Source organism: Callithrix jacchus, chromosome 2 (genome assembly GCF_049354715.1).
Source record: "Callithrix jacchus isolate 240 chromosome 2, calJac240_pri, whole genome shotgun sequence".
Classification (NCBI taxonomy): domain Eukaryota; kingdom Metazoa; phylum Chordata; class Mammalia; order Primates; family Cebidae; genus Callithrix; species Callithrix jacchus.
Genome location: NC_133503.1, coordinates 132,366,943 through 132,384,262, shown reverse-complemented (window position 1 = coordinate 132,384,262; position 17,320 = coordinate 132,366,943). Strand labels below are relative to the sequence as shown.

General features: G+C 43.2%; 1 protein-coding gene across 4 annotated transcripts in view; it reads right to left on the bottom strand.

Annotated features, from left to right (window-relative positions):
* LHFPL2 (LHFPL tetraspan subfamily member 2) overlaps positions 1-5,995 on the bottom strand; it is a 155,438-nt gene extending 149,443 nt beyond the window's left edge. For 3 of the 4 annotated variants that reach the window (XM_035291341.3, XM_054252155.2, XM_002744833.6), the window contains exon 1: positions 5,748-5,995. The gene's annotated coding sequence lies outside the window, so the exon portion shown is untranslated. The remainder of the gene's footprint in view (positions 1-5,747) is intronic. The other variant, XM_054252154.2, reaches the window with a different exon arrangement.
* Positions 5,996-17,320: the final 11,325 nt, after the last annotated feature.

Genomic DNA, 17,320 nt, shown 5'->3' with positions numbered 1-17,320 from the left:
CTTGCTACCTAGCCTACCTTACGGCCATGGAGCTCTTTCTAAAGCGCAATATGATCACAACATTCACCTGCTACAAATGCTCCACCCTTCACACAGCTTTCCAGATGAAGGACAGACTCCCTCAGCTCAGTGCCCAAGACCCCAAAGCCTCAGGTACTTCCCAGCACAACCAAGACTCTAGTCCAACTGCTGTCAGCGCCCTGGCTGCACTATACCTTTCCGAGCCTTTGAGACTCCAAACTTACATATTATTTCATCATGTATTACTGCAATTTTTAAAGTAATGAGAAAAAAGACAAAACAAAATCTTGAAGATGCATGACGAACCAAGTATTGACTCTTCTTTCCTCTTTCAGCCACATCTTCTACAACAAGAGAGGTTCAAGTATTTCAAATGCCAGGATGCAATCCAGCTTTTTTAAGTTGATCAGATCCTACCTTTGACTCCTTCTTTGCCTTTCTAAGGCTATGTCTCACAGGCAGGAAAAATTGCTGTTTTTCGCTTTTTGTGGGTTTTCAGATTGCATTTTATTTTTAAATTTATTTACTATAAGTTCTGGGGCATATGTGCAGATCGTGCAGGTTTGTTACATAGGTATACATGTACCATGGTGGTGGTTTGCTGCATCCATCACCCTGTCATCTACATTATGTATTTCTCCTAATTCTATCCCTCTCCAATTCCCATTCCCCCTGCTATTCCTCCCCTAGGCCCACCCCCCAGGCCCTGGTGTGTGATGTTCCCCTCCCTGTGTCCCTGTGTTCTCATTGTTCAACACTCACTTATGAGTGAGAACTTTAAATAAAAAAGATTATATTTACTTAGAAGCATTATGTCAACAAAACAGCCACAACTTTTTTTTTTTTTTTTTGCAATTACTGAGTGGGTACTCAGCAGAACATTCATATAAGCTGCATCAGAGACAACTGAAGATGAAAAAACTATCAACCCTATATATTAACTAATTTGTGCTGTGCACCGAGAGCCTGCTTTAAATTTCAATGCCAGTTTACAAGCCTCATACCGTACCAGGAAAGGTTGGTAACTATTGTAAATATCACCAGGGTTGGGCGTGGTGGCTCATGCCTGTAATCCCAGCACTTTGGGAGGCTGAGGCGGGCGGATCCCTTGAGGTCAGGAGTTTGAGACCAGCCTGGCCCAACATGGTAAAACCCCATCTCTAGTAAAAATAAAAATTACCCAGGCAGGCATGCATCTGTAGTCCCATGTGGGAGAGATTTCTTGAACCCAGGAAGAGGAGGCTGCAGTGAGCTGAGATCGTGCCTTGGCACTTCAGCCTGGGTGACAGAGGGAGATTTTGTCTTAAAGAAAAGAAAGAAAGGACCAGACCACCAGAACAGGGCTATCTAAAGATATACTTGGTAGTGTGTTAACTATATAAAAAAAAAGACAATGTACAGTTTAAAAGCAAATCTTATACAGTTTTCCACTTCAATTTCTTTCTTTAAAAGAAGTAAGTTGTATACATGGGGTTTAAATGCTTTACAGACAAGAAAAAAAAATTGTGCTAGAACCAATTTATTCATCATCATCTTCATCTTCCTCCTCTTCCTTCTTTTTCTTTTTTCAGCCTTGACAACTCCCTTTGTTGCTGCATCAGGCTTTCCTTTAGCTCAGTATGCAGCAATATCCTTTTCATATTTTTTCCTGCAGCTTCGCAGCCTTCTTTTGATAAGGCTGCCTATCATCTGCGGCAGTGTCCTTCCACCTCTCTCCCAATTTCTTTACAACTCACCAATGAATAGGCCAGGATGTTCTCCTCTGATTTTTGGGCAACACTCAGAGCTGAACAAGAAAAAGGCCAGAGGAGACCTCTTGGGTGCACTGGGATCCTCGAACTTCTTTTTTTCTCTCCCATTTAGGAGGGATACAGGTTTTCATTTCTCTTTCATAATGGGCCTTGTCCACCTTTGCCATGTCTTCAAATTTCCATTTCTCTTTAGCAGACATGGTCTTGCACTTCTCTGAGCACTTCTTAGAAAACTCTGAGGAGCTGACTGAGCAACCAGGTGCTTCTTTCTGTGCTCCTCCCAACAAGTATGCACAGAGAATGCATATCACATTTTGCCTCAGCTTCCTTGGCTCTCCTTTGCCCATGTTTAGTTCTTTTTTTCTCAGAAAGCCACAGAGTCGCCCAGTGCCCATCTGGCTCTCACTTGCCCCAGCACTATCTCTGTGGAGCTCAGTGCACTGCAAAATGTTTGTTTTCAGTACATGTAAAACAATTGGTTTCACTGGCCATTGGTTGTGCTAAAATTGAGTACTTTCATACGGTACAGAAAGAAATAGGACTCTCTTTCTCCCTTATCCCTCTGGAAGACCCACAGGACTAGCTATCCCCTGCCACCACTCCCAGCCCCAGCCAGATCACTTCAGAGCGAAAGGCAAGGACACCAACATGCTGCTTTCCAGTACAGCTCTTCTGAGTCAAAAAGGGAGCTTCCAGGGTCTATGGCAGTCCTTTGAAAACAGAGGTGTGTGAGTTTTGTTTTTTTCTTCTGCTACAATGTGTACTTTGTGAGAGGACAGGCCTGCTCTTGGTTCTTGCTGTGTTACCAGAGCCCAGAATAGAGCCTGGCCTAGGGGGAGAGGCTTCCTAGGTATTTGCTGAATGACAGGATGAATGACTGGATGAAGGAAGGAACAAGCATTCTCCCTCAATTAGAAGGAGTAATGTATAGCATAGTTCCTCTTCTCAAAAAGTACTACTTTTTGAGAAGTATGTTAAGAATGCCTTTTGTTAACTTTTCTCTTGGGTACAATCTTAGCAAAAACTGGGATGTGCATCATTAACCCCAAGATATATAAAAGCTTTTTGGAGTAAATTCTAGAGATTAGCTATTTGTGTCTTGTTTGTATCTAAGAGCAGTAAGCATTGGATAAAATGTTGCTTTTTAGACTCCCTTACCATGTTCATGACTATAGTTTTCTTTCTACCTCAAATAAAATGTGGATATTCACTTGCATGGGACCTAATACCTGAACCTGCCATTGTAATGGGACATGTAGCCTGGAATTGCAAGCCACACCTGGGCTCCATCTCTAGACCCGAACAGAGCCTGCACAATACACTCCCTGGAAATGGAGGCCCAGAAAAGGCTAACCAGAATGAGCCAAAAGAATACAGCCTGCAAGTTCCAGAAAGATCAGTGTTTCTGAGTGTAGGCTGGCAGAGGATGGGTCCAGCCTCAACTCAGAGCCACTCACTCTAAAATCAGGTATCTCTGCATTCTAGCTGTTTAACAGACACCACTTTTTCCTAGGGATTTGGAATACCTCATAATCATCCATAACACTTTCTGAGCACTTAGTGTGAGGAACCATCCTAAATCCTGTACAAGAGCAATCAGATAATCTTCAAGGTGATTATCTGAGCTGAATTCGCATCATCATCATTTTATAGACACAAAAACAGATAAATTAAATAACATGTCCAAGGTCTGGATCCATCTGGGAGCCCAACAGCCCAAATTTGGGTCTCCCATATTTGGGTTTACTACTTTATCAATTCTTTGCAGTAAAGAAGTTGAGAAGCTGTATACAATGTTCATTAAAAAGAAATAGGTAGTTTTGGCTGGGCGCGGTAGCTCACAACTGTAATCCCAACACTTTGGGAGGCCCAGGCGGGTGCATCACAAGCTCAGGAGATGGAGACCAGCCTGGTCAACATGAGAAAACCCTGTCTCTACTAAAAATACAAAAATTAGTCAGGTGTGGTGGCAGGCCCCTAAAATCCCAGCTTCTCAAGGGACTGAGGCAGGAGGATCGCTTGAGCCTGGGAGGAGGAGGTTGCAGTGAGCCGAGATCATGCCATAGCACTCCAGCCTGGGCAACAAGAGCAAGACACAGTCTCAAAAAATAAAAATAAAAAAAAGGAAGAAAGAAAGAAAAAGAAATATGTAGTTTTTTTAATATTGTTTTTCTGTCATCTCTTACTACAGACTTTTCCTCCCTCCCCTGCTCAAACACTGGGTGCCATGAACACTGAGCCCATGCACATGGGTAAACAGCATATATTACTTCTTCCCTAAGGTACTGCTTTGCCTTCATCTACCAATATCCTTCTTCCTTCCTATAGACAAATTACTGGTTCACATTTCATGACTCAGATTATATTCAAGAAGGTTCATTTGCAGTGTAATTATTCTTCCTAATTAGGCTGCTCTGAAGACAAACGACTGCCCCTCCCCTGCCCCCTCTCCAATACACAATGTCTTTCCTGGTAGAAAATGTTTGCTGCACCCTTTGCAAACCACAAGAAGCCACACAGTCTGCTCTCCATGTGACCACTTAGAGAAAAATACTATTAAAAGATAGTGTTTTATCTGGTATTACTTCAAAATCAGAATCAGATTTCTAACACAGATCAATAAGCTTATCACAGTATGACAGCAAAAAGAAATTAGAATCTTGGATTTTATTTCTTTTTCCTATCTTAAAAACATTTCCTCTTCCCCCGGAACATGTGTTCTCTATCTCTTAAATTTAAAAAGGACTAGTTTCTAAAAAAGAAACAGTAGGAAAAAATCAGGAATACCAGCAAAAGTCTACATCAAGGAAGTTAGTATCCGATCCTCTTTTAAACCTGCCAGGAGTGGAGCTCTCTGGCCACAGGGTAAGGCAAAAGCAATGTGCAGGTTATAAACGTCCCTTCAAGCTCAGTTACTCAGATTTACCTCTCGGGGAGCCTCTAACGGCTCTGGCTCGCCCGAATCTTTCCTCCCTCGGCTACAGCACACACTTTCCATAGTGGCCGCGTTGCGATTTCAAAAAGTTCTCTTTTCCACGTAGGTCACCCTCAGATGGTAACCTACATGCACAAACGCACTCACACAATCACAGCAGAGAAAATAGGACATACAGGAAGTGGCCCTGGCAGGGGCGAGGACAGCGGGTGGAGATACGACTTTGTCTTTACTCTGGTCTTACTCTCATTGAAACACATGGACTTTCATGGAACTCATGACCATCCTGAAATAACAGAAAAAGTTGAACGGGATTGAAGAAAATCCTTTCTTTTCTAAGTTCGAAGAACACTGGGCTGCTGAATTTGGAAAAGAAAACAAAAAACAATGTGCCTAAAAACATCCATTAATACATGCAGTGTCTCCCCAGTCCTTCACCCATCCTGTGGGCTCAAACCACCCATTCCAGACTCAGTCTTCCCCACTCCACGCCCACCTCCTCCAGCCCGCACCCCAAATCACGGTGCTGCCCACAAAAATGTAGTCCAGATTTGAGAAGAACCAAAAGTCTGTGGCCGGCGTGACCCACACGCCACGGACCAGGGACAGCGGGGACGACCACGGGGCGGCCCCCAGAGAGCGGTGCCATGCATGCCCGAGCCCGGCGCCGAGCTGCGCCCGGGACCCGCGCGCCGCCGTCCGAAGCCCGCCAGCGGCGGCGGGAGAGCGGAGCTCACGCAGGCTTCCCGAGGAGACGCTGTTCCAGGCACAACTTTTTCCACTTCTGCGGCCGCCGGCGGCGCTGAGCAGCAGCTGTTCCCATCCCATTCCCATCACCCAAAGCCCATCCCGCAGCACCTCCAACCGCTCCCGCTGGCTCCTAGGGCACCGAGGCGAAGTTCCCGCGCCAGTCGCGGCGCACGCACCCGGGTTCGGCCGGCCGCGATGGCTCAGCTTGCGCGGGTGCGGAGCGCCTACCTGGCCGGGCCCACCGGCTCTCCCCTCCCGCAGCGCCCGCGGGCCCGACGCCTGCCACTCACCCGGCCCCACTCGGCGTCTCCGGCTCCGAGCCCGCAGTCTTCCCCAAGCCGGGCTTTCTGAGACGCCTCCTCGCAGCCACCTCGCTCTTGCCCCCTCTGGCCGCGCCAGAAAGGAGCAGGCGGGAGGAGAGCGGGAGGAGGCGGCGGGAGCGGGAGGCGACGCAGGGGAGGGGAGAGGGTCCGCGGCACGGGGGAGGAGGCAGCGAGGCGAGAAAGCGCCAAGCTCCGCGGCCGCCGGGGCTAACACTAAGGGAGAGGGAGGAGGAGGAGGGGCGGGGGCAGCGAGAGAAAGAGGCGGCCGAGCTGCCTAGCCCAGGCCCCGGCCCCGCGCCGCTGCCCAGTCACCATCGCCGCCTTCGTCCCGCGAGCGGGCCGGGCGTCCGGGGGGAGGGGTCGGGCTCTGGGCTCCCGGCGCGGCGCGCAGGGCGGGACGGGGGCGGCGGGCGGGCGGACCAGGCCCGTCCTCTGGAGGGAGTGTCCTGTGGGCCGGGAGGGAGTCGACGACAGGGGATCCCCGAGAGGGGGCGCGGGGGCCTGGGAGCCGGTCCCAGCGCCCGCCCGGGCGGCGGCGGCGTATTCTGGGGTCCTGCGAGGTTTCTCCGGGCCGCACGGGGAAGTTCCCGGGGCAGCTGCGAGCAACCCTGCCGGGAGCGCCGGAGACGAGGAGCGGCTCTGACGGAACCGGGGGCGAGAGGCCGGGCTGCTGCGGCCGAGAGCGAGCGCCGGGGTGCGCGGAGCAGTTCCCCAGACCCGGGCCCGAGCGGGAGGAAACGCGGTCTGGTGGCCCCGGAGAGTCCGAAACGGGAGAGAGGCCAAGAGGCAACGGGACCCCCATCCTGGCCGCCCTCTCCCGTAGAGGAGGCTCTGGGCATTAGTTTCCATGCCCTCTGAATATCTAGGTGTGGACACTCAATTCCAACAAAGAATCTTCCTATAGAATGCTTGGGGTCCTCAGCTTGCCCCGCACTCAAAATACGGTTTCGGGATGAATTTCGGTGATGTTTTCCGAACAGACTGAAAAGGCATTGTCCAAAGAGGGGATGCTCTAACTCCCCACCCCGCCCCCAGGGCTGGGAGCAAAGAACAGAGTTCAGTGGCCACAGTATTGTTTGTGATTGAAGCTTTAGGACAGGGCACCTCGCCAGGCAAACCTGTCTTGTATTTTTTTTCCCCCAGTCAAATGCTCCCGTTCCCAGCTTCTCAGCCCCTTATACGGGACATCTCTATCCACCAGTCGCCCAGATTCAGATTAGCAGTCAATTTTGGGCCTCACTCCTCCACTCCCGGTAGCCATTCCCATTAGTTCTTCATTTTTAACGACTTTCCAGTTGCCCTGTTCTTTCAAGCCCACTGCCACCGTTCTGGTTCTCCCTGTCTGGGACTGGATGGCGTCAGAGGCCTCCTACCAGCTCTCTGCTGGGTCCCTCTCTACACTTGCATCCATATGCGCAGGCCTACAGGTGAATGGCTCTAGAACACCCCTTGGGCAGGCCACTTCCTATTCTAGAAGCTTTCTGACGTACTTGCCAGAGAACTTCTGAACTCCTTAAAAACTCAGTGCAAAACCACCCAACGACTGCACTTCTATACGCACTCCTCAGAGCCTGGTACTCTCTTTAGATGGGGATCTTCCCATCCCCCGGAGAAGGATCTGTGCCTGTATCCATCCACATGGGAGTTGCTGATGCTCTTCCCAGAGCTGGAATGCTCTCTTTCATCTTCTCCCACAGCCAAATCTCACTTATCTTCATTGAAAATGAAGTTTGCAGTACCACGTTTCTGCTATAAAAGGATATATGTGCTCTTCCCATTTTGTGAAATCACACACTAGAAATAACAAGGCTTGTGGGAAAAAATGGGATTAGAAACGACTCAAAATCTATGTAACACTGTAACCAGAGCACTAACAAAAACTGTGACCATTCCAAAAACATACCAGCAGAGATAATGAGCTGTGTTAAATTCCTAACAAACACTATAGTAAATACCAATATAAGACTTTACTTTTATAAAAAGATGAAGGTACCTGTTGAAGGGGAGTTGTTTGAGGCTGCTGACGAGATAAACACAAATGTACAAATAAGAGAACCCTCTGCTGCCCCACAAACCCTTCCAAGGTAGAGAGGTCAAGGCCGAATCAATCCAAGAGAAAGAACGTAGGGTGAATGGGCCTACAGCACCCTGTGTTCTCCGTAACTAGATGCACTCTGCTGTGTTTTGCAGCTGCATTTACTCGGTGATGCAGAAATATTAAAGTGCTGGGAAACCTTGCATATGAACCTACACAACTCCACCCATTTTACTAATATCCTTGCCCGACATATTATCAACCATGGATGAGTTAGTTCGTATGCACACTCTCATTACAGAAACACCCTTGGTAACAGAGTAGACTGTACTTAATTCTATGTTTAAAAAGTAGACTATAGGCCAGGCGCGGTGGCTCATGCCTATAATCCTAGCACTTTGGAAGACTGAGGCAGGCGGATCACCTGAAGTCAGGAGTTCAAGACCAGCCTGGCCAACATGGTGAAACCCTGTCTCTACCAAAATTACAAAAATTAGCCGGGCATGGTGGCAGGTGCCTGTTATCCCAGCTATTCAGGAGGCTGAGGCAGAAGGATTGCTTGAACCCAGGAGGTGAAGGTTGCAGTGAGCCTAGATCACGCCACTGCACTCCAGCCTGGGCAACAAAGCAAGACTCCATCTCAAAACAAAAAAGTAGACTATACTTCATCCCACCCATCTACTGAGCACTTACTATATGCCGGGGACTGTCCCAGATACTGGGGATACATCAGTGAACAAAAAAGAAATGCAAAAATGTCTGCCCTCATGGGCTGTGGAGACTTGAACACACATCACCAGATGGTTTGTATTATTCGGTGATATATGTTTCATATGTGTGTAGCTTGAATTGATGCATGTATATTTTAATCTCTTTGAAGACTAGGGTTGAGCCTTACTTAAAGCTTTGTATCTTCCCCAATGTCTGACACAGTAGTAAATTACTATTGGGACATGTAAATTAGGGCATCAATAGCCATTTAATGCTCTGTGTTATTGAATTCACAGGCGAACTACCTGTAAAATATAAAACTAATTTTTTCTCAGAACTGTGTTTGCGGCTTTTGGGGCAAAAATCAAAACAAGTATCTCCAGATGGGATAATTTGGGTCTAAAGCGCAGATAAATCACACTTAAAAGGAAGCAAGACGTTAGGGATGGCAAAGTAGGGAAGAATAGAGAAAGAGATGGATGCTAAAAAAGTGTAGCTCATGAAGAAAATACCTTCTAAGTTCTGTGGAATGAAAGAGAACAGCAGGAACTTTGGGATATCATGAATCCTGCTTCAGCCAAATTTTTGAGAAGTACTCTTCACTACAAGGCATAAGCGAGGAGGAAATTATAAGAAATTAAAGGGTGTCTGCACAGTTCGGTCAAATGACAAGGAGGCCTTGGAAGAAGATTACTGAGCCAGTTGGAAAGGTCATATGGTGAAATTACACTGGTGCCTGGCTAAAATGTATGGTATTGAACTTACTTGCCTATGCAAATCACTCTATTCTTTGAATTTCTGAACACTGTACTCCACCTAGAGTACCTCGTTTCAACATGGCTAGCTATTTTTCATGTGTGAACACTTTGTATCCTATTTTTTCTGAGTACGCATCTGCCTGGAGTTAAATAAAATATGCATTCAGAACAGACAGGAAAGCACTGATATATTTTCATGATTGTCAGCATACTGAATATTGATTAACTTTAAATTTGCCTAGTCATCTTCGTAAAACCCTACTTCTCAAATCCACCACTCCCCGCTTTAAGAGATTGATATTTTGATATTTCCTTTTCCTTTTCTTTCCATTTTTTTTTCTTTTTTCTTTTCTTTTTCTTTTTTTTTTTTTTTTTGAGAGTCTTGCTCTGTTGCCCTGGCTGGAGTGCAGCGGCACAATCTCTGCCTCCCAGGTTCAAGTGATTCTCCTGCCTTAACCCCCCTAGTAGCTGGAATCACAGGCGCACACCACCAAGCACAGCTAATTTTTGTATTTTTATTAGAGACAGGGTTTTATTTTAGCATGTTGGCCAGGCTGGTCTCGAACTCCTGACCTCAAGTGATTCACCCATCTAAGCCTCCCAAAATACTGGGATTGCAGATGTGCAATCCACGCCCAGCTTGATATTTACTAAAACTGCAAATGATCATAGAATTTCAGTGCTAGGTGCAAACTTAGAATTCAATACCTTTTGAAGATTACATAAAATACTACAGGTCCAGGCGTGGTGGCTCAAGCCTGTAATCCCAGCACGGGAGGCCGAGGCGGGTCGATCACGAGGTCAAGAGATCAAGTCCATCCTGGTCAACATGGTGAAACCCCATCTCTACTAAAAATACAAAAAATTAGCTGGGCATGGTGGTGCGTGCCTGTAATCCCAGCTATTGGGGAGGCTGAGGCAGGAGAATTGCCTGAACCCAGGAGGCGGAGGTTGCGGTGAGCCGAGATCACGCCATTGTACTCCAGCCTGGGTAACAAGAGCGAAACTCCGTCTCAAAAAAAAAATAAAATAAAATAAATAATAAAATAAAATACTACACAATTTAAGCTGAGAGTCTCTTCAAGGAAACTAGCAGATTGCAGTTCCCCCACACAAGATCTTATGAAAAGTCACTGAACTTAAACATGATCATTCTGTTTTTGTTCTATGGATGTAATTATACAAATAAGCCATCTGAAATTCTGAGAATCCATTTTTCTCTACAAATAAGGGTTAAGAAAGGTAATTTTGAGCACAAACACTTGCAGGACTTTGCTGATTAAAATCAGTAGTCTGACCTGTATGAGACAGAAGCCACATTTTTGGCCACAGAAATGGCCTAGCCAAAGTCTCCAGTGGACTTAGAAATGTCATATATTTATTTCTGCTTCCAGCTGGCAGTTTTTAAGTTGGTGACAAAAATGAAGCCTGTAGATATAAAAGAAATCTCTATTTTTATTGAAATCTCATAACCCTAAATTTAAGTCGACTAAATCCCCCAATTAAAAGATATAGCCCAAACCTAACAGTATGCTACATCCAGACCCATTTCACATCCAAAGATATACAAAGTCTCAAAACAAAGGGATGGAGAAAGATTTACCGACAAAATGGAGAGCAAAAATAAATAAATAAATAAAAAGCAGGAGTTGCAATTCACGCATCTGATAAAATAGATTTCAAAGCAACAAAGATATAGTGGTAAAAGGATCAATGCAACAATAAGAGCTAACGATTCTAACACCCAATACATAAGACTCATAAAGAGATTTAGACTCAACGAGACAGAAAATTAGTAAAGATATCCAGGACTTGAACTCAGATTTGGAACAAGTAAACTCAATAAATATTTATAGAGTTTAAGATGGAGCTCTCCATCTTAAATACACAAAATATACATTCTCCACCTTAAATACACAAAATATTGATCGGCCATTATTAATACCCGTTTTTTGAATAAAGCTATATTCCCATTCTCTCTCCCTCTTTTTCTTCCTCTTTCTTCCTCTCCTTCACTCCTTTTTTCCCTTTCTTTAAAAAAAAAAAAGAAAAGAAAAAATCCTTAGCTATCATCTCTTCAAACATTGTTTCCCCATAAAAAAAATAAATAAATAAACTCTGATTTCCTTGTTGCAAAAAAAAAAAAGAGAGAGAGAGAGAATTCTGTATTGCATTTAATTGGTAGGTCTATTAAGACTCTCTTAACCTAGAATAGTGATAAAGGATTTTTCTTCTTGGTCACTTTGCAAGCTGGAGACCCCCAGCCAGCAACACTCCACCCAGGCCTAAAGAAAAAAATAAAATGCTTGCTGGATGGATTCTGGGTGAATATAACAGTAACTATAAATAAAAGATACAAATGGAGAAAAACTCAATGAAGGAAACAAGCAAATTAAAACCCACATGGCGGCCAGGTGGGGTGGCTCAAGCCTGTAACCCCAACACTTTAAGAGGCTGAGGTGGGCAGACTGCTTGAGGCCAGGAGTTCGAGACCAGCCTGGCCAACATTGCAAAACCTCATCTTTACAAAATATTCAAAAATTAGCCAGGTGTTGTAGTGCAAGCCTGTAATCTCAGCTACTCAGGAGGCTAAGGCATGAGAATCGCTTGAACCCTGAAGGCAGAGGTTGCAGTGAGCCTAGATCACATCACTGCACTTCACTGAGACTCTGTCTCAAAAAATAAAAATAAAAATAAATAATAAATAAAACACACATGGCTTCCTCTAGCTATCCATGTGGGAGATCTAAGCTGAAAGGATGAAAAAAAAATGAAATTTCATTATATCAAGGTGCTTGGCTGTCTTTTGAATGAAGGTAACAAATTATCTCCAACTAAGAACAAGGATTACAGGTGCAAATAGGGATGAAGGAGGTTCTAGTACCACGTAACGGAGAGAGCAATAGCACTAAATCAGACATGAGGGCCATGGGATCCCAATAAGGAAAATCTCCGTGATTTATAGAAAAGACTCTTTTTCCCTCACAGATCTGTTAAAGGATCTGAGGTGTCCACGTTCCAGTCTGGCCAAAGAAAAACATGGCTCTCAAAATACTCACTGTGGCTAAGTCATAAAAGAAATAAACACACAGAACTTTGGGCACTTGTGATCTTCCTGGAAAAACTGAAGACTCTTGGCAACTTTTATCTTCCACTTACAGTCTCTACCTCCTGGCCTTCCTTTCTTCTACATATGAAGCGATAGCTTTAACTTGCCCACTGACTTTTCCTTAAAAAATAGTCTGCTTTCCTGCCTCTAGTTCCAAAACTGGACTCTATGTGACTGTGACAAATTTCAACCTAAGAAGGTACTCTGTTCATTTCCTCCTATTATGTCACCACTACCATAAACAAATCCCTCTGGCCCTCATCCATTTAAGCTTATCCTTGAAGTGAGGTGGAAATTTCCATATGGTGAATTTTTTTACTGCAATATTACTTTATAAGTTGTATGCAAATTCTGCAACATTCTTAAATGCTCAATAACATATAACTGACAAATTCAATTAAATGAATCTTATTCATTCAGAATCTTCACATGCAGACATTTTCCTGGATTACAAACCTTTCTCAGCAGAGGTATAAAGTACAAAGAATCTAGGGGGATTAGCTGTCTTACGGTGTTCATGACAGGCATAAAACCATCCAGGGAAATCACGCTTTGACCCTTTTTAACAATAATGCTGTGCATCTGGTCTGTGAGTTGGGCTTTCAAGAGCTTTATCTTTTCTATTATGAATTATGTGCAGCTCTCAAAACCTCTAAGAGGCAAGGTTTTACTGTTACCCTCCTCACTAGTACCTACGATGAAATTCGGAAAATATTCACTCAGCATGATTCAGTAGCAATGCTTAAATTGAGAACTTGGAGAAACCCTTGCTATTTTTTGCATTATGGAAAGGATGCTTGTCCCTTTCCCGGCCCAGACTGAAAAACAAATTTCCAATCTAAAAACCTGCCTGCAAGAATTTTTTTTTTTTAACTTTCTTCCAGTCCCTTAACAAGAAGCACAAAAATGTCTCTGTAAAACTAGCAATTGCTGGTTTGGGCATTCTATTTTCACTTAATGCTAGAGTTAGAAGATATGTTATTTTCTATTGATAATAAAAATATTAGGTATCATTGATTATAGTATGTATTCTACATACTTCCAAATGGATCTGAGGAACTTATATTAGAAATAACAGAAGGTGCTAAGAGACTCGCTTGCCAAGGTCCTGGCTTACCACAGTCAAGTATTAAATTTAGTTCTGGGCTTCCCAGAGCCAAGGCAAGAATGACATACAATTAATGATATAGTTCTCATGGTCTGGTAAAGGAATCATAGTTGTTCTTCAAGTCAGGCAAACATTTTCCTGGCACAAACTTCCAAAAGGAATTGACATGGGCTTTACATAAGAGACACTGGACAATCTAAACATGTAGGTGCAGAAAATTCACTCAGAGGAAGTAACAGACTTTGCCTCACAGAAACAGTCAATGTGGAAATCAACAAGAGAAGAGAGAATGCTCTAGACTGTGTTTCTGCCATGGCTGAAACTGCACTATCTAAACTTAACTTCCACCCAAACTTTAGGACACAGAGGGTACCTGAGGTCAGCAGATCACCTGAGGTCAGCAGTTCGAGACCAGCCTGGCCACCATGGTAAAACCCCGTCTCTACTAAAAATACAAAAATTAGCCTGGTGTGGTGGTGCACACTTATAATCCCAGCTATTTGGAAGGCTGAGGCACAAGAATCACTTGAACCCAGGAGGCAGAGGTTGCAGTGAGTCAAGATCATGCCACTGCACTCTAGCCTCACCCACAGAGAGAGACTCTGTCTCAAAAAAATAAATAGGTAAAATAAATAAGAAAAATAAAAGAGCCTTGTGTTAAGAGAATTATGCAAAGATAATTCCACTTCATTAAATTCGTAAATCTTTCTCAATTTTAAATCTTCTATTTCACATAGAACCCATTTGACAACTATGACCTGTGTTCATTTCAGAACAAACTTAGGAAGGTTTGCAATGAAAACAAGAATTAGGGACAAGGCCAATCCACATAGCTGAGATTAGTTCTAGTTTTCTCCCAACAGAATAGCATGTGCTATGCTAATTATACAAAATAATGACCAATCAGTTTTAAGGTCATATAAATGAGAATAACATAAGCTGTGAAATTAAAATGAACCATAAAACTAGTTTTTATAGTTGAGAAGTGATTTCTTTAAATATCACATGAAATTTTGCTATAAGACAACTGTCTCAAAATAGTTATAAATGCCTGTTTTTCCAGTGTCATGAGAAAAATATTTGATATTAATTCAGCTCTATTATATTCAGATATGCTTCATAGGTGTTTGTGTTTTCTAGGTGTGCAGTGAGAAAATCTTCTTGTTAGGAAAAGATGATGGGCCTTAGAATCCTAGGACCGTGTACAAATTATACTTCCTCTACCATTTACTACATGATTTTAGGCAAGTTATTTAACTTCTACAAGTCTTAATTTCTTCACCTTTAAACTGGGATATTATTACCTACTGCATGGGGTTGTTCTGACTATTATTATTATTATTACAATGTATGTAAAAGTATCTACTATAATGCCTAACATAAAAATAGGTGCTCAATAGATGTGTGTTCCCTCCCATTGACACCCATACTCTTGCAAAAAGAATTTTCTACCAGTGAAGGAGACTGTCTATCCCAACTTTCCAGTTACATAGCTTCTGTATACTGCTTTTTAACAATGATACCAGCGTCTAAACAATGTGCTACTGGCATAAGGATAGATATACAGATCAATGGAATAGAGTGTCCAGAAATAAACCCTCACATTTATGGTCAATGATATTCAACAAGGATGCCAAGACATTTCTATGAGAAGAGTCTTTTCAATAAGTGGAGCTGACACAATGGGATAACATATGCAAAAGAATGAATATAACTCCTACTTTGCACAATTTTTAAAAATTATCTCAAAATGATCATAGACCTAAACTTAAGAGCTAAAACCATAAAAATATAAAGAGCACATAGGAGTAAATCTTCTTGATGTTGGGTTAGGCAATAATTTATTAGATATGACATGAGAAGAATAAATACCAAAAGAAAAAATATATATAAATTGGACTTCACTAAAACTAAAAACCTATGTGTGACAAGGGGACATCATCAAGAAAGCGAAAAGGCAACCCACAGAATGGGTGAAAATATTTGCAAAATGTATATCTGACAAGGGACTTGTTTCCACAATATATAAATAACTCTTACAAAGCAACAAGTTTTTTAAAAACTAATGATTTTTTTTTTTGAGACAGAGTCTCGCTCTGTCGCCAGGTGCCAGGCTATAGTACACTGGCGCAATCTTGGCTTACTGCAAACTGCCTCCCAGTTCAAGCAATTCTCCTGCCTCAGCCTCCCGAGTAGCTGGGACTACAGGCGCACACCACCATGCGCAGCTAATTTTTCTATTTTTAGTAGAGACGGGGTTTCACCATGTTGGCCAGGATGGTCTTGATCTCTTGACCTCGTAATCCACCTGCCTCGGCCTCCCAAAGTGCTGGGATTACAGGCATGAGCGAGCCACTGTGCCTGGCCTAGAAAACTAATTTTTAAAATGGCAAAGGACAAAAATAAATATTTCTCCAAAATAATATTCAAATGGTCAATAATCACATGAAAAGATACTCAGCGTCATTAATCATCAGGGAAATGCAAACCAAAACCACAATGAGGTACCACGCAATACACACTAGGAGCTAAAAGAGAAAAGACAGATGATAACAACTGTTGGTGAGGATGTCGAGAAATTAAAATCATCAAACTTCATTGGCCAGTGGGACTGTGAATGGTGTGACCAGTTTGAGAAACATTTTGATAATGCCTCAAAAGATGAAACTTAGCATTATTATACTCTATGACTCAGAAATTCCTCTCCTAGGTAAATGTCCAAGAGAAAGAAAAACATGCCCACACAAAAACTTACAGATATTCATAGCAGCATCATTCATGATAGCCAAAAAGAAGAAACAACCCAAATGTCCATCAGCTGATGAATGGACAAACAAAACATGGTATATATATATAAAATCGAATATTATTCAGCCATAAAAAGAAATGAAGTATTGAAACATGTTACAACATGGATGGACTTTGAAAACATTAAGCCAAATGAAAGAAGCCAGTCACAAAAGACCACATATTGTTCAATTTTGTTTAAACAACATGTCTGGAAAGAGCAAATCTAAAGAGACGGAAAACAGATTAGTGTTTGCCTGCTGCTAGGGTCATGGCTGGAGGTAGAGGGAAGTGGGGAGTGACTGCTAATGGGTACCAATTTCTTTCTAGGGTGATGAAAGTATTCTAAAATCAGATTGTAGTGATGGCTGCACGACTCCATGAGTATACTAAAATCCACTGAACTGTATACTTTAAGTGGGTGAATTTTATGGCATGTGAAATACATCTCAATTTAAAAAAAAAGGAAATCAAGGAAAAAATGATAGAAACACTTGTGTTCTCAACAACCAGGGATATTCCCAGTGAACATTTGCTGAACACTTACTGTGTGCGTGAGAGGGGTGCAAAGGCGACTAAGCAAGGCCTCCATCCTCAAGGAGATTAAAATCCAGTGAATGGATGTGATTCAGTGAAGGTCAATGAATATTTTAATTGCCAGTGAGACCAGAATTAAATAAAGAGCTGTAATACGCAGTATTCACTTAACACTCAATACCTTTAAGGACTGTGCTACACCTAGGGGTTGAGTTTGCATGTCTACTAGAGGCACCCAAGCTTTTGGGTGAGAGAGAAGGAATTAGACAAAAGCTCTTTGATAAAGACAAAAGCAGGTGCCAGGGGAACCAATAACACTGGAAAAAGATACTGGGTGGGGAATGGAATTAGAGAAGGTTCTCTAGGGACTAAGAGTTAATAAGGTGAGAGGTAGAAGGTAGTGCACAAAAGCCCTGAAGCATCAGAGAGGATGGCAAAAGACACAAAGAGAGGGAAAAGGAGATGAGAAGATATTAATGCAGGAGTGAGGTTAAT